The following is an 11,816-nucleotide window of genomic DNA, read 5'->3' as shown; positions in this document are numbered from 1 at the left end:
TTGATTATCAACTCTAATCGAAATGTCATACTGGTTATAATGAGGATGACACTGAAAATTAGATAGCTTTTGTTCTATTGGAAGTGAGTTTCTTAAAAAATAGTAAAAGTAAAAGTTAAAGTAAAAGAATGATATCTGCAACAAAAACTATGTAGACATAGTAACAGTAAATTAGAGAAACTGGTCAAATTATAGTTTTGCTAAACATAACTGACGCTCAGACTGTATACATAGTGGAATATAGAATGTGTTACTCCGAGACTCGCTCAACCTTGCATTCCTCGTGTGCTAAGAAAAAAACATCAAATATGGCGCTCCGGCGATTTCTAACATTATACTCCATATATAGATATTATACAAGAATGTTAGTTAATTGTGAACTGCCTGTCTCGTTATTGGTACACGGGTTTAGTTGCAAATTGCAATAGTTTAATAGTTAAAAAATTAATTTATTCAAATTAGTAACAATATTATTTAATCTGATGAATCTAAAATTATTTCACGTCGGATAGTGTTAAAACAATGAAGAATAAAAATATTGTATTAACGATAGGTACATGTCAAGGAAATAAATATACTCTAAAAATACACAAAGAATCATTGGAAGCCAATACATTTTTAAAACGTTAATTTTCAAAAATCACAAAATCAAGAGTGTCGCGTATTTTAATTTATAATTTTTGTGGAAATATTAAGTACTTATAGCTGTCCATGTTAGTATGGATGCATAGAATTTGAAAAATATCCTGTATAGGTAAATATAAACTGGATAAAACGTCATCTAGAAACACCAACGACAGAGCCTGGTGAATTTGGTGGTAAGCTTCGTGGCATAACTCTTTAAAGTAAAATGTCAGCTGCCCAGGATACCTGTAAGATCAATAGAAAAACTGATACAGAAATTAAGAACTCCACCTGTATACACGTAATATTACCAAAAACGTTACAAAAATCTTATGGTTCCAATACCGGATGACTTTTGCTCTTAATCTCTAACTGGCATTTGAAATAAACGATCCCATCTTCTTTTTTCTATCTGGAAAATGGACCAATCAAAGCAAAAGTATTTTTGACAAGCTTACAAGTGAGTTATTTGGATTGGTTCATTCTCGGACTCCGATTGAAGATTCAGTTTGGGACTGTTTATTGAAAACGGCTTTAAAATGTTGAATTTCTTAACGTCCTTCTTTGTTAAAACAGATTATTTCACAATATTCATATATTTATAACTTTAAAGTATTTGCAGTAAAATATTTGGCGCCTTATAACATATTTATTATATTGTAAGTATTTTTAAGTACCATACTACAAGAGCGTACTTGTAAATTTTGTTTTGTTATGCTTCTTGCGAACAGTTTTTCGGACGGCTCATATTGTATACGAAGTTTGATAGGCCCCTTGAACAAATTGGCTAGCACGAATATCATGTCTGTGCTTTCATTGATGATCAATAATAAATAGAGGTTTTCTAATTTACTTTAAAAAAAATTATTAATTATTTTAGTAATACGTTATAAATAATATATATTCAAAATATTATTGGTTCAATATCAATGGATATTTTAGAGAACTATTCAGCTAAGTCTTCCAAAATTAGACTCCGACCAAAACTAGACCGTATGTTACAGACATAGAGACCTATATATCTCAGATACTCGCATAATTTTCATAAGATACCTAGGCATCTTACTATGATTTTTTTTCCTATTCCCCTACCTCGTATGTACCTTAATTTATTGTACATTGTTTTGTTCACCACCCAATCAGTCAATAAATGTTTTTCTTTCTACCTTTCTAAGTATCGTAGCAGAGCGTTTATATGTATAATGGGAGAAATTAAAGCGAAGGTCTTATGGATACTTAATTATAATCAGAATGATATAAGCCGCGTCGGGTGTGTTACAAGTTGATATTCAAAATTCTCCCTGCGCCGCCGCCACAGGATGTGATCGAATGCCATGTCGACGAGATTTTTGGCTTTTAGGGGTCTCTATGTTAAAATGGATACGTTTGTTAAATCTTTCTGAATATGTTGGTAAAGCTTTTTCATTTACAATTAATAGATGCTCTAAGCTAAGTAAGTTTTTTCAGTCAGCCAGAGAAACAGCTAAACAAAATTCAAAATCTTTCGCCTAATAACGCGGCTGTCTGATAACACATGTGGTATGTTTGCAAAGTTTTCATCTGTGTATTCGTCAAATTCAATTTGTTACAACGATATCAATTCATGAAGACTTTTTCGTTTTATCCTGCTTAGTACTCTTCGTTAAAATATTAAATGACTAGTTAAAAAAAGTCCAGATTAAAAAAATATAAAGAACCATAACAACAACGTGCCAGACATGCTTGCCGCAAGTTATTTTTTTGCTTCACCTCAAACAACGTGGCATTTTAATGGGCTAACAATATTTAGCTAAAATAAACCAGCAAAAAGTTAGGTCTAAAATATGAGCGTACCTCGCTTTTTGGACCTTTTGTCCATCTTGATTACCTGGGAATTTTGCAGACCTAGCCCTTTTTTGGGACGTATGATGTTTATTGTATTTCTGAATTGGTCTTGGTCATTAAAACAATGAAGCAAAAATATGAAATAGAAGGACCTAGTATGAGAATAAGTTGACTTATATTTATAATGCTGTACCCACCACGTAGTCTCTTCCTGCTGTTACGCATCAGAGTAAATTTTTTTTCAAGACGAACTTATATTCACTCGGATCTACAGAAACACACTTATACTGACTCCACATAACCTATCAGAGCTTAATTCATGGTCTTAGAATGAGATTAAATCACATCCATAACGAAACACTCCACGGGCTTTGCAAAAGGAACTGCCAATATGAATTATTGACTAACCTAAAGTAATATTCCATAGAAGTATGTCTACATAATAATCACAATAAGTCACAAAAAACAAATATTATTAATGTAGGTACTTATTACAATAATTTGGATCACATATGACACACCGCATTTTATGTTTACTATTACAATATACTATAATTTCCCCTGAGAGATTAAATATTACAAAACCCATAATTAATAGAGGTAATTGTTTCTTTTGTAAAACAACTAAACGGTCTGCCTGGAGCAGATCGCGTGTGCAACGGTTATTCTCTCAGTGGACAAAAAGCGGATCCGCGCTGTGATGACATCAGCGCTTAAACTACTAACGGATTTCATCTTGAACGGCTGGCTGTTATCTAATACTGAATGAGTGATCAATGGGATTCTATGAAGTAGCAAATTTAATCCTTTTTTAACCAGGAAGCCCCTCGTAAACATAAAGAACGCAGATAAATAGTATCGCCCGACCTTTGATTATAAAGCACTCAATGGTAATGCGTTATGCTCGTCATCCCGAGCCATAGGTATGGAGTCTCGTAACACCTACTACCTAGTTCTACACTGGCTAAGTAGAGAGCAAAAGAGCACATGGACACAACTCAATACGGTGATCGATCAGAGAGATCAACATGATCAGTTCCGCACCACACTTTATACATCTATATACGTCACAATACAAGTGGCCAACATTCGGGATCGATGGCGTGACATCATACGACGGACGCTGGTGAGAGGTGGGAGGAAGCAGCTGGTAGTCACGACCCTCAAAACTGAGGAGAACGACGCAAGCATGAGGGCACTGACTACAATATTCTTTAATCTGGAGCCCTAGTACTTGCATAATATTGTTTGGTGGCAAAATTTCACTAGGCGTTTGTTCCCAGACGGACTACCGCATACAAGAGACCTATAATATCCCTGCGTTTCAGCAACTTCAGTAAATAGTAGTTATATTACAGTGTAGTGTTTCTTAGCATCAAATTAACGGCGTCTGCGCGAAGCCTGACTACCGAGAGACACTAACGTATGATGGCGGCTGGCGAACGGGGCTGCCGTCCAAGCCCTCACGCGCCAAGAGGCCCCTCGCTTGCAATGGGCTCAAAGAGAAAAAGATTATTCTCCTTGGACAATCGGGTAAAAAGCCGACGTAAAGATCTGACTCTCAGCGCCTCGCATTGGCCGAGGCCGCCCTTGCCCACGCATCTTTGTGTTTTACATTGCAATGCCTGGTATTCCTCACATGGAAGGCATTTAAATTGCAGTGTAGGCTAGTAGTGAGCGATGCTTAAAAACTGACAATTAATACAAATACTTGCGTAGTTGAATGTTTGTTACATGTGTATTCGTATTGGCACAATGTACTGATAATGTACGTTAAGTGATGGTTGCAGGTTCGCAGTTCCGTATCCAATGAGGCCCTCGGGGGGCATAGACTACTAATGATTTATTTTCTCCCAAAACCCCTAAAATATTATTATACCTGAGTTCTAAAACACAATGTTTACTTAAATAAAAAAAAATACTTCTATACATTGTGCAGACTTCCTACTACAGCGCGTAAAGTTCGTTTACTTAACAAATAAATTATTATATCAACGGTAGATATCCTCCGACAAAAACAATGAAAGTAAGTAATAGATATATAATAAGTAGGTATGCAATTTAATGAAAAACAACATTCTGAAATATGTTATACGAAAGAACTATAAAACAAAATATATTATCCCAATAATATATTATATAATTATCAGTATTAAATTACCTACTTGTGTTGAATTTGAAAGGGAGGGGGGCGTCGGCTCATGATTTCATTTTAGGCTTACTGACTATTTGGGTCTAAAGAACGAAGAATATACCTACTAGTATTCGTATAAATAACGCTACACAAGATTTACAATAAAGGGGCCCATTGTCCCACGCATGTAGGCGCGGCGTCGCTACGCCACTGGGTTAGCTAATCGCAAATCCTCGATAGTTTCATAGCCTCGATCTTCCACGGCCTGTGCTAGACGATATTTATGGCGTGTTTAGCATTCGGGCAATGCGGGCGGTGACGTCACACGTACCTGGCCAAGCGGATTCCTAGAAGGTTTTAGTTAGACTCGTCCAACCACGCCGAGCTACGAATTTGGCATTCTAACGTTTTTACCTTGAAAAACGTGAGCCAAGTAAGTCTTAGAAAAATGTGACCAAGAGAGAAATATTTTATAATGAATTTATATACTGAAATGACATTATATACTGAAAATAAAACATAAAACAACACCAAATTTTAATTTAGTTAGGTCTTTAAAATTTAATACCTAATAGATACATACGGACTAAGCTGATGTCAAAAATGTTTCAATGTTTATGTTTTATATTTATTTAATTAAATACTTACTTACATGTTTTTTTTAATATTCGATGTACGTTGTCTGTTGATTCGTAGCCCGAAGTAACTCCGACCACACATTGTTGAATCATTCGTATTTTTGGGACATACACACGACAAATTTTGATTCAACATTGTAATTATAATATTATTTTATAAAGGTATAGAATAGAGGGTAAAAAGGTTTCTCTAAGTTTCAAATACTAGGAAATAGTTATAAATTACATACAATCATGGAAACCTTCAAATCACAGTATCATTTCGTAATGAAAAATAATTATAAATAAAAATATGGTAAGCACCGGTTGGTAATAAAACGCCATCTTGTAGCGAGTAGCAATACTATTTCTTAAATTGAAACAGCTGTTAACTAAATTTCGCCATAGTAACCGGGAGATGGCGTAACTAATTTTGCAACTAGATTATGGAGTGCGCATGTCAAAAATACATGTCATTCACACATCATTTTATTTTGTGATATCGTAAAAACGAGGTAATTTTGTTGAAAATACACGTACGTTGTTGCATCGGGCATGTGTCCATTCTTTGTGCGGACCATTGTGTTGTTATACACCAATCGGACATTCATTTAGTGGACCAAATTTCATTGTGTTCAGCACTGGTTGAAAATTAAAGGAAAAATTTCGTACGCTTTTTTCGCAGTTTCCCTTTGGTTTCCAACTAGAGTGTTGTGTGCTAGCGTATCTCGTGTTTTGTTATACACTATGAACATAATGTGACTTACACATAACATAGGTATTGGGTGAAATATAAGTCTATTTTTGACTGCATTTCATGCTATAATTAACATTAAGAATCTGTTTTGATGAATTACACACGGACATATACTTGGAAATTGCGTAAGTAAAGTTATTATTTTTTCTTTTTTGTATTATAAACCATTATGTTGTAGGTTCCCGCCTTGGAAATAAACTTTTCATTATTTTATGCGTAGCAAATTGGAAAAAAATTAACCTCATCTGCCAACCATAGAATATTTTTTTTAAAACAAATATTTAGAAAATACTTCATAAGATGACATTGATGTATCCCGAATGTTAAAGTAATTAGTAAAGCGGTTTATTCAGATTTCGTTAAAAACGATTGTACGAAAAATAGATGCAAGAAGCAACAAATACAAATGTAAAATTTACTATAAGATTTCACTAGGCGCCAATTACGCATTATATACATACCTATACACACCCGTAAATTGAATTTCTTTTAAAAATACTATCATCATTATACATCATACATTATAAAAAACACAATGAAATGATGAGTTCTAAATTTACATGTTAATATTAATAAAAACATTCATATTTATAATTTAGTATTTTAATAAATATACAAACAAAAAATATTTTAAAATAAGCTTTTCTTTGCTGAGCTTTTGTAAATGTTGATAAATACTCTAACATGATATTGACTGAAGGTAATTGTTTTTAAATAATAATAAGCAAAGAACAATAATTTATCCCAAAATACCAAATTTTGTTAATGCTGTTTCTATCTCGTTAAAGTTTATTAAATTCAATTTGGTTTAGTAAATTTAATGAAAACAAGGTAATTAATAGTAAAATGAAACAGGTCAATTAAAAATATATGTTATCAATATATTTTAAATATTGTTATAATAAATAACAACATTGATAATCACCAACTGCTTACTTAAAAAATAAATTTATTTATTACAGTGGTGGTAGCCAGCAAATATTTTAAAATGTTTGTGCTTTGTCTGTGATTTATAGTTACAGTTACACAAGTCTTTGTTATAATGGCATTTTATTTATGAAACTAATGTCTGGTGAGACTACAGTCTCATAGTATCACTTTGGTATAAAATTTCCTCGAATGGTAAATTAATATACAAAATATTTAATCATCAGTTATTGAATGAGTAAAAATTGCAAAAACATATTGGCTACTATCAGGAAAAAAACTACAATAAACTAATTATACTATTTCTGATTTGATTGTGTTCTTATCAGTCACTACATGTATTATTGTTGAAGGGTTCTAATAAATTGATTTAAAAAAAAAAATCTAACTTTTCTCATGTAGGGTTGGCACAACATTCTTTTATACACTTTCTACTACTTTGTTCTAAAATATATACTTATCCCTAATTCCTACACCAATTTTGCTTATTATATCTTAAATAATTCAATGTTCATACATTCACATATTATATTACCATAGGAAGTGGAAATTTCTGTCTCATTAATATTACTGACTATGATATCAGAGTTTGAAGCAAATTGCTCTACCATAGGGAACGTTAAGATTATTAGTCTATTTTTTTTTTAAACACTTATGAGGTCATGTATGGCTTAGCAATTACAATATGCACATTTTTAAGTTTTAAACATGGCAGAATATTATTTGTGAGCTATATTACTTGTGTTACATTCTTGATCTGAATAATAGTAGTGGAATTACTTTATGAATAAACAGTTGAAAATGTATCTTTTAGAATTGTATGTGTCCAGATTAAACTATTGTATCTGGAAAATATTGAAATTCAGTTTTAGCGTTTCGTTATCTATGTACCGTTTACTACCAAACCCATTTAATTCAAAAGTTAATAAAAGAAAAAAAAATATTTACTATCTTTATTCCAATATGTTTCGTAGTAAACAGTAACTAGATGATGAAACGTCAAAAAAGTGAATATTGCAATTTTTTCAGATATGATAGTTTACTTAGGAGCCATCAATAAATGTACAAATATTGATATTTGTATGCTGTGGGATCCTATAGTTGAAAAAGCATGTCACATTGTTAATTGTGAAAATGTTCATTGTTTTTATTATATGTTGTATATCCTTCATTGCTGGTCCTTAAATACATAAATAATAAAGGCTGGTGAACTGTGAATCTGTAGAACTACAATACAAATAATCTGGTGATCGCTATCCTTTTAGAAAGCACCATACAGATAAAGGCCATAAAAATAAATAAAAATAAGCATAACAGTGTATCTAGATATGATAAGCTCAATTCATGATTAAAGCTTACATTATATTTTTCCTATTTATGGTAAGAGGATTCTTATAAGGAATAAATTTATGATCAGAATGGTAAATCTACTATAATGTATATAACAAGGTCTATTAACTTTTTTATTGGGGGCCGGAGGCCCGCCGTGGGCGCGAACCATACAGACCTAACGCGACGCGTACACCGCGGTGAACAGTACAGGGTGTAGAAAATCTAGAATTACAACTTTGCTTCTAATATTAAAAATGCTAGGAAGATTCTTTTAAAATTAACAATATTTCTTCATGGATTTGCGTCTTTAAATAGGTACGCCGTAAGTTTTTGATGATTGTCCTTGTCTGTGGTTTTGTAAAAACTGCGTCTTACTCAATGACGTTTTACAAAGTAATAAAAATATCTTAGGTCTGACTACATTGAAGTTAGGCTACATTTAGGCGGTGCCAAATAGAACAATAAATTCAACATTATATTTCTACAATATGCTATATTTATTTTGGTTACTTCAAATTATTTTTAATGTGGATATTGTTTCATTAACGTCAGAATGAAAATGCCACTAAAATTGTGAATTCCGGGCAACTCCTCCTAAAGTACACACAAATTTAATTTGCAACCAGCACCACTTAATAGACAATTTCATAAGGAAAAATGTTCTAATTTAAAATTTTTGAAAACACCTAATATTTAATTTTTAAAGAAATTATTCATAAATCTCAACATATTCCCGCCCGTGACTCGTGCGCTGTAAATGTTTGGAACAAAATATGCTGAAGGCCATTTGCTCGGTGGGGTCTTCAGAAGTCAAATTTAACGATTAAAAGTAGTCAAGCTCAATACAAGCCCAAGTATCTAAAGTTAATTATGGGTATATAATTCGAAAAAGGTTCCAGTATCATCCCGGAGTCTGGAATTAGTGCTCGATACGGCGTTAGGCTCGCGGCCATCACATCATGGGACGGAATACATATGGCAAAAATGGATACACTAATTGATCCTCTACGTATCCTTCGGGGTAAAAGTCGTGAAGTGTATTTCAAAAAAGGTGTTAGCCCGTCATGCGTTGAAATGCGGCACGCCCTGCTGGGCGGCGGGAGCCTCATGCACTCGCGCCGGGGCACGTCAATATTGCCCTTTGACATTTGGCGATGCAATTCAATAAAAGGGCGGGCCGTGCGCGAGCGTTATCAACTTTTATTCCTCTATGATTGTGTTATGCATATCGTTCGTTCAGTCACGACTTTCTCCCGGAAAAGTGAGACAAAGGCGTAAAATCATTACAGACAGTGTTTTAAAGGTGATACCCTCCCATGACGTGATAAACTCGCTTATCGTGGAAAAAAATTACTTACACACAATCTCGGATATTCACGTTATGAAAATCTACACAATTTTCGATATTCTTATGTGGGGTTGAATACGGTATCATAAAGAGATTCACATCTCTTTATCCGCCATGATGACGCGACAATGCACGTTTGAATGTTTCTATTGCTCTTCATAAAATTATATGTTCGAGGTCGACAATGAATAGTTATCAAATTTGTAGTATTAGTGTCTAAAAGCAGTCCAGCACAAGATCGACGGCTAGAACTCTATAGACCAAGTTGAGAATGGAACTGCCTTAAAAAATTTCGCAGGTTCAAACCCAAAGTATACACCCCCCTAACGTTTCGAAACTTTACTTGTGTATTCGCTGTCAATTATCGCTCGTATTTACGGCGAAGGAAAACATCATGGGGAAATCTACGTACCTAAAAAATCTACTTTAACATTTCGAAAGTATTTAGTATGTCAACTCTCACTAAGCCAGCATGAAGGGCTACACCTAAGCCCTCAGTAATAGACCTGTGTCCAGCAGTGGGTTAGTATACAACACAGGGGTGGTAGTATTTTAAATGGAGGATATTTCATAACCCCTAATAAAGACTTGTAGCACTACAGTATTTAGCAGGACAATATATTACACAGGACTGGTAATTCATTAAGGGGTGATATCTTGAAACTTAAAGTAATATAACTAGTACTTAGTCATCGAACTGCGGATCTAGTCTAGATATAAATCTATACCGTCATCGTTGCGATAGCGTTAAAGGGCCGAACAATGACTCAAAGGTGAAGGCTGTGTGAGTCACCTTGCATGGGATTGCGGCAATCGCCAGTAGGGTGGTTACCACCTTTGATGATCGGTGCTGTCATACGTTTTAATGGTAGACTGTCGCACGAAAATATTGATTCTTCGCTTGGTCTTCTTGAAAGGAATTGATTATAAATGATTGTAGTAGTGAAGTACTAGTTGATTGAAATATAAGAGTTTTTTCGAAACAAACAGTACCTTGCTTTTGTAATAGGCATTTGTTATGATTTCAATGTTTGGTCCGAAGTTCTCTGTTGTTGCTAATATTCCCATACAGGAAATCCTGGCTAAAATTGATGATATTTGCGACTTGGGTGTTGAAATATTTGTTTTATGCTCCAAAGGTTATGACGGATGGAAACCAAAAAATGGGATCTTTCACATTTTTTCCTCATAAAATGTGACCCTTTGTCGCATAATTTCGTCTGACGTGGACATTTATATTGAAATTTCCCTTTGGTCATAGGTAATAATAGATTTGTTTAACGAAACCTCACAAATTACTTTCTAACAAACGCGAAAGTTAAAAATGTACATTGTTTGTTTTCTGAGTTTTATAATAAAGAACATCGAAATGCAACTTTTCTCCGTCCTTCTATGGTTTCGTTCAAAGCACTCTCATTTGAATAGCTTTAGTACATTTCGATGTTTTTGTTTTTAATAATTATTATATTCCCTTATATATTTCTACCTTTAGTTATAAGGAACCAAACACATGAAAATTAAAGCCAACAATATACTTTAATGAAAATATGGTTTATTTTTTATGTACCTAAATTACGTGTAGACCATATTCACGTTCACCATCAGAATCCACGTCAGAATCATAACTATTGAAACAACATATATTTCTACTTGAAAAAGAATTCATCATTCCGGCTATTCACATTAATAACTATTGGAATTTGGTGTTCGAGTCCACATATCTCGATTTATCACTGAATAGTCCACTCTTTTTCTCTATAGACAAAATAATTGAACAATATTGTATATTGAAGATTTACAAACTGTATTACAAGACTTGGAGTTCTGTGTGTATGTCGTTTATTCTAGGGTCTACACAGTAATATAGTACTTTTGCTGCGGGTATATGGTTTATTAAACAATTGATTCACCTTTTTTCTGCTTTCTTTGTAATAGTAGTATCTCTATTAATAAACAGATGGATCGTTTTATGTGCTCATCGAGCAACACTAACTGCATAGGTTTTTTTTTTACTGCTACCTGTAAATATTGTAGTTTATACTCTGAAGTATTAACTAGTTTCCTATATTATATAAATTTATTTTAGTTTTTATACAGGAAGAGATTAAAAAATAATTTGCAGACATTGTTTAGTTTTACCTAAAGATTCGGGAAACAAAAATTAACCAGGTTCTTGTAATTCTGAGTGTCAAAACATACTGAAACTCATACTGACGCGGCCAACCAATAGTGCCCCTACATCATTCGAACCTA

The 11,816-nt window shown here is 33.4% G+C and overlaps 1 protein-coding gene across 5 annotated transcripts in view; it reads left to right on the top strand.

Moving 5' to 3' along the window:
* Positions 1 to 5,659: 5,659 nt before the first annotated feature.
* Positions 5,660 to 11,816, top strand: part of LOC115456448 — a 48,459-nt gene continuing 42,302 nt past the window's right edge. For 4 of the 5 annotated variants that reach the window (XM_037439880.1, XM_037439877.1, XM_037439879.1 and 1 more), the window contains exon 1: positions 5,660 to 6,081. The gene's annotated coding sequence lies outside the window, so the exon portion shown is untranslated. The remainder of the gene's footprint in view (positions 6,082 to 11,816) is intronic. The other variant, XM_037439876.1, reaches the window with a different exon arrangement.

Source organism: Manduca sexta, chromosome 18 (assembly GCF_014839805.1).
Source record: "Manduca sexta isolate Smith_Timp_Sample1 chromosome 18, JHU_Msex_v1.0, whole genome shotgun sequence".
NCBI lineage: Eukaryota > Metazoa > Arthropoda > Insecta > Lepidoptera > Sphingidae > Manduca > Manduca sexta.
Note: the sequence above shows the minus strand (reverse complement) of the source record. Positions and strands in the feature narration are given on the sequence as shown.